The sequence below is a fragment of the Tachypleus tridentatus genome, chromosome 8, assembly GCF_004210375.1.
Source record: "Tachypleus tridentatus isolate NWPU-2018 chromosome 8, ASM421037v1, whole genome shotgun sequence".
In the NCBI taxonomy this organism is placed as follows: domain Eukaryota; kingdom Metazoa; phylum Arthropoda; class Merostomata; order Xiphosura; family Limulidae; genus Tachypleus; species Tachypleus tridentatus.
Window position 1 is genome coordinate 69,230,951 of NC_134832.1, and position 11,981 is coordinate 69,242,931.

The window sequence follows — 11,981 nt, forward strand, 5'->3', positions numbered from 1 at the left end:
GATCAATAATGTGTTGTCATATTGTCTGCTCACTGAGTTATGAGATTCACATTGAAATCCTGTTGTTGAGATATTCATATGTGCTGAAGGAATACAGATATGTTGTAAGCTATATAAAGCATGAACCTGAAGTGAAAATATGAATACTTTAATCAGACTGGACTTGCTTCATTAACTGATTAATACAGTGTTCTTAAATCATGGTATGTACAAGTAAAACCAGAAAAGTTGGCAGTGCGTGTTGCTAGTTGTTTGTCTTTCCTCCAGTCAGTAACTCAAAATGAGTGGCAGCAACAGAGATAGCCTTTGTAGTTTTGTCATATCAAACAAATAGTGAGCAATTTTGATGTTAATTGGAATCAAATTTGAGATCCTTGATTTGTGAGCTCCCTCTCTCAAATTGCCAAAGCTTAAAATCTTGAAGTCAAAAATAAATAATGAAGCTAAAACTCAACACACAAAATATACCATTATCTAGCTCTGTACTTAATAACAAACAAACATATATTTATTATTCAATTTTTTAAGTATTGAAATAATCAAAATATCTAATTTTAACACGTTTATAATTTCATGACAATTGATATGATTGCAGTTTTTATTAACTCTTTAAGTTCAAGTGAATACCTCATTAGGTTCTTGCTCATGTAGAGAATGATACACAATTTAGCTGTGTCCACATACATCCTTTACTGCACGTGTCATGAGGATTTTAGCGATTTGCATTCAGGATTTAATTAAATTATTTTTTACATTCTACTAATTAGTATAGCATAAAATTGTAGCTAAAAATCTATATTTTACAATAGTATAAGGTTTATTTTCTTACTTTTATAAAGCAATATTTTTTAAAATCCCAAATTTCTCCTACTGTGACAAATATGACAGTTTTTATTATAGACTGTCCCCTTTTCAAATTTATTCACAACTATAAGTACAAAATTTAACATATATTACTCACTATATTACCATCATCACTGAAACAAAATATTTATAGCTTTGTATCTTGTTTAGTTACAGAGCTATCAGATAGAAAATCAGACACCTCTTGCCACACCCACCAGCATACACAACAATATTACACTTTCCAAAAAAGCACAGAACATAGTTAGTAGAGCAGAGAGATTATGTAAAAGCTTTACGAGATGTTTGTTGGACTCTGACAAATTGTTGCTGACTTGAAATGCTTCCCAAACACTGTCAAGTACACCATAGATCAAGAGACTGAGATGTGTACATTTGAAAATAGGAAAGGAAAAGTAGAACACCTAAATTAAATGATACTGATGTTTTTTAATATCTTTGTTTATGCAGTCTTTGAAGCAGAAGGAAGACTTTTGTTGATCTCAAACTATGAGATAAACGACCATGTACCAAATAACAGAAAAGTGACCAGATCTACAGTATCAAGGAGACTCGATGAGAATGGAGTATTTGGTTATGTAGCAGTTAAGAAAACCTTTACCTCGTTTTCAAGTATTGTCAAGATACTGAAATTTGCTAAAAATTACGTAAACTGTGCTGTTGATGATTTGAAATGGGTGTTATGGACAGTTGAGTTAAAGTCTGCAATATTTGGTTCATAACATAGGTTATACATCCAGCAGAAGAAAAAAAAAGTGAAATATATTTACCTCAATATAGAGCATCTACCATGATGTATGGGGGGGAACCAGTGTGATGGTTTGGTGGTGTTTTTGTGCTGAGGTGACAAAAGATATTTGTAAAATAGCTGAAACAATGGACCAGTGCAACTACCATCAGATACTGATCTGTCAAAGTATACCCAGTGGTTTGCATATTACTGGATTGTACTGTCAAGAAGTTAATGATTTCAAACACTCATCCAACCTAAGCAAAAATTACTTAGCTAAGAAAGAAACTGTTGGAGTGATGGTCCCCAAAGAGCTCTGATCTCAGCCCAGTTGAACAAATCTGGAATTTTATAGATCAAAAACTTGACAAATCAAAAGTTAATTCTGAAGAAAATTTATGGAGTGTATGAGAGGGATTTGGAGTAAAGTCCCAAAGGACAGTTTGATTAAACTTGTTGCAGAAATGCTTTACAGACTGTCTGCAATTATTAGTGCAAATGGTAGACATAGAAAATATTAACTGTGCTAAACTCAAGCACTTCCACTGAGTTTCTGTTATACTAAATATGCAGGTGAATAAACTTTTAATGTTTCACCTGTGATTTACCTTCCATTATTATTGGCCAGGTGATTAAGGCACTCGACTCGTTATCTGAGAGTCGCGGGTTCGTATCCTCGTTATGCCAAACATGTTTGCCTTTTCAGCGGTAGGGACGTTATAATGTGAGGATCAATCTCACTATTCGTTGGTAAAAGAGTAGCCCAACAGTTGACGATGGGTGTTGAAGACTAGCTGCCTTCCCTCTAGTCTTACACTGCTAAATTAGGGACGGCTTGCACAGATAGCCCTCGTGTAGCTTTGTGCAAAATTCAAACCAAACCATTATTTTTTAAAAGTAGCCTGAAATCTAATTTTTGACAGACTTTTTCTCAACACTTTTCTATAGTACTGTCTACATTATATAATTATAATTTGATACAAACAAGTTATTAAATTCATCTTATAAAATAATTTCATGGAAGAAACTTTCAGACAGTAAAACATTGAGCTCTGCAAGCTTTCACTGATTACAGTCATTATTCTTTCCAGTTTTGGTTAACTGCCCAAACGATATAAGATGGAGATAAATTGTGTTATTAGTTGAAATTGTAGAAGACTAACTCCCTTCAGAGGACACAGCAGATAACCTGAAGGGTCTTTGCTATAAAAAAATACACGTGATCGAGAATAAAGATTTTTCTTTAACTTATTCATTTGCTTTCGCTAAAATTTTCTTGGGGTAAGGCGTTATATCTGCTGATTTACAATGCTAGAAAGCAGATTCAAATACTCATGGTGGGAAGGACATTGACAGCCCTTTAACACTTTGTGCTTAACTACAAACAAACGAACTGTCGTTGAAAATGAAATTGTGTGTATTGCTGATTTTGCATTCTTGTGAATATTAAAATTTAAATATACACGATTGATATCAGTAGATTAATATAATACGACACAAATGTGACATTTGTTATAGTTGATTAATAAATCACAAGTGATTAGCTATTAAATAAAGTATTATATTTCTACTATTTCTATTTTATTTATCAGTAGGTAATTAGACTGAGTTTTGGAAAAAAGTTATATTTCCATTTTTTTATCAATGGGTGATTAGGTATTGGAAACGTAATGTGTTTCAAATAGCCACAAAACCTATATGAGTGGAAGTCTCACAAAGTGCTATATCTCCACGTGGTATCACAAGCTTTCTTAAGGTAAAAGAACAACAACAACAGAAACAAGATGTGTCTTGAAAAAGGCTTCCTTGATTGAAGTTTCAAGTCAAATCAGGTGGTCCACAGTGAAGCTCTGTCATCAAAATCCACATTGGGTGGGTTAGAGGTGGTTTGATTCAAGGAAACAAACAAGACTAGTGTTAGCCATCCTAAGATTTTTCAGAGACAGCTTCTCAAAGGAAGTGGGCAGTAGATTGAAAGTATGTTAGGATCCTTGCATTTATTTTTGAAATATAAACAAATGCAAATTTACAGTTTGTGTAACTATTATAAAACACACAGATGTGTTACTCATAACAACAGCTGAGTCTCTGCATTTTGTTTTTTTAGTATTTACAAATTTAGTTTCAGGAATAGAATATGTAGCAGAGATCTTTGACACTGTTCATGAAGTTTACTTTTGATGTTCCTTTTCACAATGCTTGATCCACAGATGATACTTGCTTTTCTTTCTCACATATGAACGTTTGTGACGTCTGTACATGTCATGCTTATTTAGTAAGTAGTACTTCTATACTTCATCCTCTGATGAGACTTCATTGTTAGTCTACTGGAGGTTCATGAGGAAATGTTTTTGTTCCCAATTTTGTGTAAAGCTGATCTTGAGAGTTATGTATGGTAGCCATCCATAATTTAGCAGTTGTAAACTAGGGTAAACACAACTAGTTAACATCACCTTCTTCACATCATGGAGTTATGATGTTCTGAAGAAGGTAATGTTACTCTAGTTCAAGTATAGTAGTAAATTACATAGTATTTCTAAATCCAAATAAAATTTTATTTCTTATCCACAGAATCTCTTGGAAATAAGAAATATTTTTTACTTTAAAGATCCATGCCTTTGGATGATCATTATTCATCATATAAATATTTATCTTCATCCCTTGTCTGATTTGGTAAACATTTTCAGCTTAGTTAAGACAATATTCACCTATAGGGCCAAAAGCTCTTTGCTTCCCTGTATGTGCAGAAAATTTCAACCTCAAATTCTTGATCTGGATGTTTCCCTTATACAGCAGAATGCCAGATACTGTTCATGCAAATTTGTTCAAGAAAGAAATCCAGTCAGAACTGCAACAAATAATAGATTATTCATCTCAGGAAGGAGTCACAATTACACTTTCAATCTTACTCAAGAAACTGGTGTGTTATGTTTTTCTTGGATGAAGTCTGGCAGCCACACTTTGCCATTTAAAATACTTCACTCAAAGTTCAGGATATCAAGGAGTCATAAAGTAGATACCACAAAACATTCTGCTGACAAAATCAGGTATTGTCTCAGATAAGTACTCAGCATCCCTTTAAATCTTCATTCAATATCCCACCTAAATTGATATTGTTATACCTCGCTTAAGCTACCAAGATGTCTTTACTTGGTTGGTTCACACTGTTTACAGATTGACATTTTGCTGATAAAGATATTTAATATCCTTCTAGAAATACTAACGTTTTAAGTTAATTCTCCAAGGGTAGAAATATTCTAAATTTTCAGCAGGACACCTCAAAATTTTCACCAGACATTACCGAAAACAAGAAATCAAGTAGAGACAATTATTATATAAAACAGAATCATTTTATTCATAGCACTGAAACATTATTTCAAAGCAAGTGGCAACAAGCCTTGTATCCATTAAAATGACACATCAATCAAACTGGTAGATTTAGTCATCCAGCACTGAGACATAAGCTGATGTAGACTCAGTATCTCTGTTGTCTTTACGTGTGTGAGTTCCATGTGGACTCACAAATTGTCTGTTGTTTTTGTTTTTTTTACTGTCCTTCCACCAGGATTCTACAGACTTGCACAGTAATTCTATGCTTGCAAGATCACAGGTCTTATTTTTAGCTAATTTTATTGTCATCAAGTCATTAAGAGAATCATTTATTAGTTTGGACCACCAATCATCCTTAATAACTGCCATCTGGGAAAATCCATGTTCTGGTTCAGCAGATGACACAGAAATCACCTGCATGCGGCATACCAAGGCCAACACTGTTGATCCAGGGAAAGGTTTACCATCCTCAACAGTAATTTGACTTGCAACTGACTCTTTCGTGGCACTTTTTGAGCATCTGGCTCTTATCTGACCACTAATAACAATCACCTTTCCTCTAAGTAACCACTTACCAGTTTGTTCACATGTTGTGAGCTCTTTATGTATTTCTATATACTTATAGTTTATACTTAGAGAGCCACTTAAATAATATTAATTACACGATATTATATAATGTTTGCATGTTATTATTTTGTGTTCCGAATTTAATTCAGCAAAGTATTAACAAGTGTTAACTTTTATCCAGACTTACTACAATAAAGTACAAGATCCACAAGTAAGTACTAAAAGTCTTGCTTTTATATTTCTCATTTATTGTTACAAAAGTGAGTACAATGTGAAACTCAGAATATTATTAGAATAGAAAAGAAAATATGAGTGAAACAATTTCTCAGGAATCTATGCATGTAAAATGCATGTGCTACATAATTTAGTGTTTGTTTATTTTACTCCAATTTTAGTCATTTGTCTACCAGGTGTTTATATGTGCATACTTACATAGTTCAAAAAATATTAAAACAACAAAACTAAATGAAGACAAAATTTAAATTGTTACAAGTCTGGGATTATTTAGGATAAATAACTTATTTTATGTAACAATCTGCAGTTATTCTAGAAGAAAAAATGGTAGATTTATCTTGTATTTTTTTCGAAACAATCCCTGAGGAAGGGTAAGAACAATGAATAAGCCCAACAGACTACCAGAAGTTAGAGTACATTCATATGATGAGATGAAGCATCAGTGAACAGATACAGATCCATCTTAGATAAAGATAGTGGCACATTGATGGTGATGCCAGAGAGGCAAGCCACCATTATAAATCCTGGGCTGGAGGAGGGGCAATATGAACTATTTTCGTCAAGATTTCAGTGAGTAATTCTTCTGTGAATGCAAGGTTCAGAGGAGAAGATGGAAATGTCTGTGTGTGATCAAAGAGTTAGTTGGTTTTAGTGAAGCCATGGTCCCCATCATCAAATTATCTCTCATGAACTATAAGTTGAACAAGTGTAGATTTTGGTGACTAGTCACTCACAGGCAGATGGAAAAAGGCTGAGCAAAACTCAGAAAGGGCTTAAGAAACACTCTCAAGTGAAACTTGAGTGTGAGCAAGGAAAAATTCAGAAATATTAATGAACACCACAACTTCGATATACTGCAGATAGAAGAAAGTGGTTGGAGGAGAAGAGAGAGAGAATTTGGGTAAAAGACTACAGGTAAAAATACAGAATTATCCACCTCACCTGTGTACGCAAAAGTGTGACCCAAATGGATTTAGTAATGACTGACAACCTCAATGAATCATATACAGGTAACAAAGGAAAGTTGTGAATTAGAAATTCTTACACAGGAAATTGGGGACTAAAGCAAGGTATAGTGGTGGACGTTTCAGTTTGCAACAGTGTGTAAACTAAGGATAAAATGAAGGATTGATTTTAGCTTCTGATTAAATTTAATTAGGACTACAACAAAAAATTGTGGAGAAAAAAAACAGGGAATGATAATCACCTACAAAAATTCTAAAGAGCATGGTGCAGCACCTCAGCCTTTGGCACAGAGACGAGAGGTAAAGTATGGTTAGAAGAATCAAGTAAAGACAAAAATACTGAGAACTAAAATGTGAAACCAATACTAAATAATCTGACCCCATTCTCCCATAACAAACCTAACAAGAGAAATCCCAATTGTGGAAATCAAGGAAAAGGAATTCAGAATCATTAAAATTGAAGATATAAGAATCAGACAGGTGTGAACTTGTAAGAATACAGTTGGTCAAGGAAAGATAAAACAAATATTATTTATGGTTAGGATTAGGAAGAAGCAAATAAGACTAACTTTTCCCATAACTGGAGATGGGTACTATTGCTTGTCATTTACTAATCTGTTTGCATGTCTTTATGAAAAACCATATTTTGGAAAATTAGCTGTCGAGTTACGGTGCAAGTTTGTTACTTTTTTTATCCCTGATATTTCTTAATACTTATTATCCATAAAACAATATTTATTACTTTTGAATTCCTTTATGTCCCTTTTATTAACATTTATATTTTAAGCACTTTTCATGTCATATTATTATTTTGCTGTATAAACACCCATAATAATTTCCCTTTTAAGTTAAATGTTTCAAATACCTTTTCATACTCTTTTATACCAAAAATTGTTGTTCCATAGTTTATTTGTAATCATAAAACACAAATAAAATTAGTCCCATATGTCAAATTATTTCAGTATCTAATCAAAACAATTCTGGTGTATCATGATAGTCTTCTTTTCATAACTATAATGTTACTACACATTTCTTCACACTTAATTTAGTAATTTCCAATTTTCCTACAACAAAGAAAGGTCTACCTTTTAAAGAAACCAATATTATGTGGTTTCTTATTTTTCTTGTTCATTGATTTTTTGAACATATATATCTTCTGAACATCAGAAGCTGATTAATCAAAGGTTTCATTATGATATCTTTGTTATATTCAATTACTCTCAACAGGCAAGTCAGTTTTTATTGTATCTTTATAATAAACTTTAAAACAAAAATGATTCTGTATCATAAGAAATAGTTTACAAGTTTATGTTACAATCTATAGAGATGAATAAATTTAAAATAAATCTAATGAAAATATTAATTTATAACTCCCATGAAAAAACAACAACTTGTATATATAAGAAATATAATAACGACCCTTTATCTATTTGGCTATAATATATTATGTCTTTTGGCTTTTTAACACCAAATATGCTCTCGGTGAATGCAAACAAAGGTTTGGGGAAATATCTTATAGCATTACATTTGAAAAGTAACACCATTTGTCTCTAATTATCACAAAGATGCAAAGTGTAAAAAAAAAAAATTCAATTTCTATAATATTTTGGACATTATAAAAATGGTATCCACATCACACATGCAAGATCAGAACGAATAAAACACAAAATAATATAACAAATGGCAGTGATAACGTACAATCACTAAGCTTTGAAACTGATAGCAATGTGGATCCTGCCTGCTACTGACTGCAAGGTAGATGCTCTAAGCAACTGATAACTGCCACAGCACTCTCCACAACCCTGTGAATAGTGTCTTACAAATGGAAGAGAGTGGAAAGATGAAGTCCTAAAACATGTTCAAATACCTGCCAGTGCTGTATACAGAGGAAGTGGAAGGAGAGGAAGAACTGATCAGCTGTAGCAAGCTTCTGCAGTTGTACCACAGCCTCTTCAAGTGCAACAACCTGCAACTTGGAAACTGATCTTTTAATTGAAGTAATTATTTATACCATTTACTCTGTAGGCCTTTGTAGATCACTGGACAATCTGTATTTTATTCTGATATTGTTGTCAATACTGAGAGTTATTTATTATATTTACTCTGAAGGCCTCCTTGGTTCACTCGACAATCTATGTTCTAATATAATATTGTTGTTATTACTGATAGTTATTTATTATATTTACTCTGAAGGCCTCCTTGGTTCACTCGACAATCTATGTTTTAATACAGTATTGTTCTTACTACTGGTAGTTTTTAGTATATGGACTGATAACTAGCAGGGATGCAGTAATTAGAACTATCTGAAAATTACTGTCTTGAACATAACATTCAACCTGTTGATTATTTTCATTTTTGTTCAAGATGGAGCTCTCTAATTTAGTTCTCAAGAGAGGAAGAGAAGAATCAACCTGTAGACTAATGGAAACATTTTAGCTCACCATCACTTGTTCAGAAATGTCCAGAAATAGTTTTGAACTAATAACTTCCTTTCTTCACTTCCCAGACAATGGTCTTCACAAAGTACAATGAGGTCAGCTTTGATTTTATTCTATCTGGAAAATATATCCATTATACATATCAGTTACCATTATTATTATAGCACTGAATTTGGCCCTAGTAAACACCTACCTATTAATGAAAGCATCAAATTCAAGAGTTGTGTATCTTATAGGCAATAACTGTTATCTAAACCCATCAGTCATGGAATAAAAAATAGGCATTATGGAATAACAAATATAGTTAGGCTTCAAACTTTATCATTTCTTATGTTAAAAGAATTATTGTCACTTCAGCTGTTTTGTTGTTTCTGAATCTATTTGTTCAGAATTACTGTAAGGATGTGAATACAGAAGTGCAATAATGTACACTGGAAGTTTCTATTCATTATCAAGTTTATTTGTTAAACTACAAAGATTGAAATTTGTCAGATAATGTTTTCTTTCATTTTAGAGAAAAATCTATTCAATGCTGTAACACTGAGTATGTACAGTTTCAAATAAGAAATACACCAGTTTATCCATATTTAATAAACTGAAAAATGGTAATTTGTCTAATTTTAGTAATTTTCTTATTTGGGAAATGAGTAATAGCTGTGGGATACAGATATACAACTTTATCAATGAACATTCTAAAAAGCTTGTACATTTAAGTAGTTTAGTCAATATATCAATTAACAAGCTACCCATATTAACTGCAGAAAAGTTGACTCCCTTTTCATAGTATATGCCATATATTCATTAAAAGAGCCAAAAAAAGGGTGAAAATTGATTAATTATAATAAAATTGAAGTAAGATCCAAAGCTGTTTGCAAGAAATGTGAAATTCCTTAAAAGTATGTCCATCTTATGGCATGATCACTCAAGAAATAGCACGAACACTTTTTTTGTAAAATGGCTGAAAATTAAGTAATTCAGACCAAAATAATAATGTAAACACAAACTAGGGAATGATGCATTAAATAACATGTAAGATGCTAAAATCAGTGAATGATAATAATGAAAAACGCTTCTCTTTACCAATGAATAGTGAAATTGACCGTCTTTATAACACCCCCACAGCTGAAAGGGCGAGCATGTTTAGTGTGACGAGGATTCAAAGTCGATTTACGAGTCGAGTGCCTTAACCACCTGACCATGCCGGTCCCAGAAAAGAAATATATGGTGAATAACATAGAGAACTAACATATTATCGGTTCGCTATATACCATGTTCAGTGAACAGAACAACACTGAAATCCGAGGTTCGATTCCTCAAAATGGAAAGGACGCAAAGAATCAATTGTGGAACCCTGCTCTTAAGAAACACAGCAACAATAGCACTTGATTCGCTATTTTATCAGCATCAAATTACTTTCGCCAATTGCCAAGCTCATCTTTACTGTTTGGGATAAGGCCTATAAGTCTTTAATTTTTCATAATTGAAATTACACATTTTAATGACGAGGATAAATATTCATAATTAATTCATTAGTCCATTGAATAATTAATCGTGACGATATATTTCCTTATTGTTTACGTATCTAAAGTTCTCATTTATACGTGCCAATTTGATATTTGTTATTATTAATCGAACCTTTCTTTTCAATTTTGCGAAACAATACTCATTACAACAGGCTTAATACTAATATATAACTTTATAAGTATTGTTACCTGAATATTATTTTGTCAATCACAATTGTTTGTTTGTTTAGAATTAAGCACAAAGCTACTCAATGGGCTATCTGTGCTCTGCCCACCACGGGTATCGAAACCCGGTTTTAGTGTGTAAGTCCGCAGACATACCACTGTGCCACTGGGGGGCAACAATCACAATATAGTTACTAAGAGTTCTTCAACAATATATATTGTGTAATTTCAACAGTTATTTAGATTATTAACATATCTTAGCAACATAAACCTTTAGAGAAAAGTAGCCCATAGCGTACGCAAATCAAAGAGACAGAGAAATTTCCTGAATTATGGATTTATTATTGCAAATTTTATTTGCATTAGTTATCTTCCTTGCGGAAATCCAAACTACGGTGTTTGGAAGAGCTATTTTACCAAGCATACATGTAAAAGCTAAGTACACATACATCCGTCGAGGAAAAGATATTGAAGTTAAATGTATCCCACCTGGTTACAAACAAAAATATTTATTCAGCGATGTTGTTAGCTACAAATGGACAAGCCGAACAGGCACAATTGGATCTGTAGGAAACAAAATAAGAATGGACAAGTATACAGGCGACCTTATAATTAAAGACGTTCAAGCTTTCGATATGGGTGATTATAACTGTAATGTTATTTACTGGAATGAAGACATCAGGCCACAAACCAAACAACAAATCGTTGTGAACCATTATTTAAAAGGTAGATAATTGTACTGAATATTTATAACTTCACGTGAATATTTATCTTTCACTTAGAAAATAATTTCCGCTAACATAGTATTCTAATTAACGGGGATTTAGAGTTAACATCAATTTAAATTTACCATGGAATCTAATACGATATTTGTACAACAAAAAACGTTCAAGGCTCATACAAAAATACACGTGTGGTGAGTGGCCGTAAAGTTACATACATAGGCCAAACTAGGTGCTGTTTGAAAGTTAATTTAGGAATATATACAGATACCGCACAGATCGCTTGTTTGTTTGCAGTTAAGCACAAAGCGACACAATGGGCTATGTGTGCTTTGCCCACCACGGGTATCGAAACCCAGTTTCTAGTGTTCTAACTTCACAGATACACCATTTGGGCCACTCGGATGTACATAGATCTTTACTACCGTAACAGATGGATATAC

At 32.8% G+C, this 11,981-nt stretch overlaps 1 long non-coding RNA gene across 1 annotated transcript; it reads right to left on the minus strand.

The window, feature by feature from the left end:
* Positions 1 to 5,718: 5,718 nt before the first annotated feature.
* Positions 5,719 to 10,561, minus strand: LOC143222578 (uncharacterized). The gene is made up of 2 exons (XR_013012335.1): positions 10,209 to 10,561; positions 5,719 to 9,245 (listed from the first exon to the last, which is right to left on the minus strand). It is a non-coding gene; the product is annotated as an uncharacterized LOC143222578 (long non-coding RNA).
* Between the last annotated feature and the right edge of the window lie 1,420 nt (positions 10,562 to 11,981).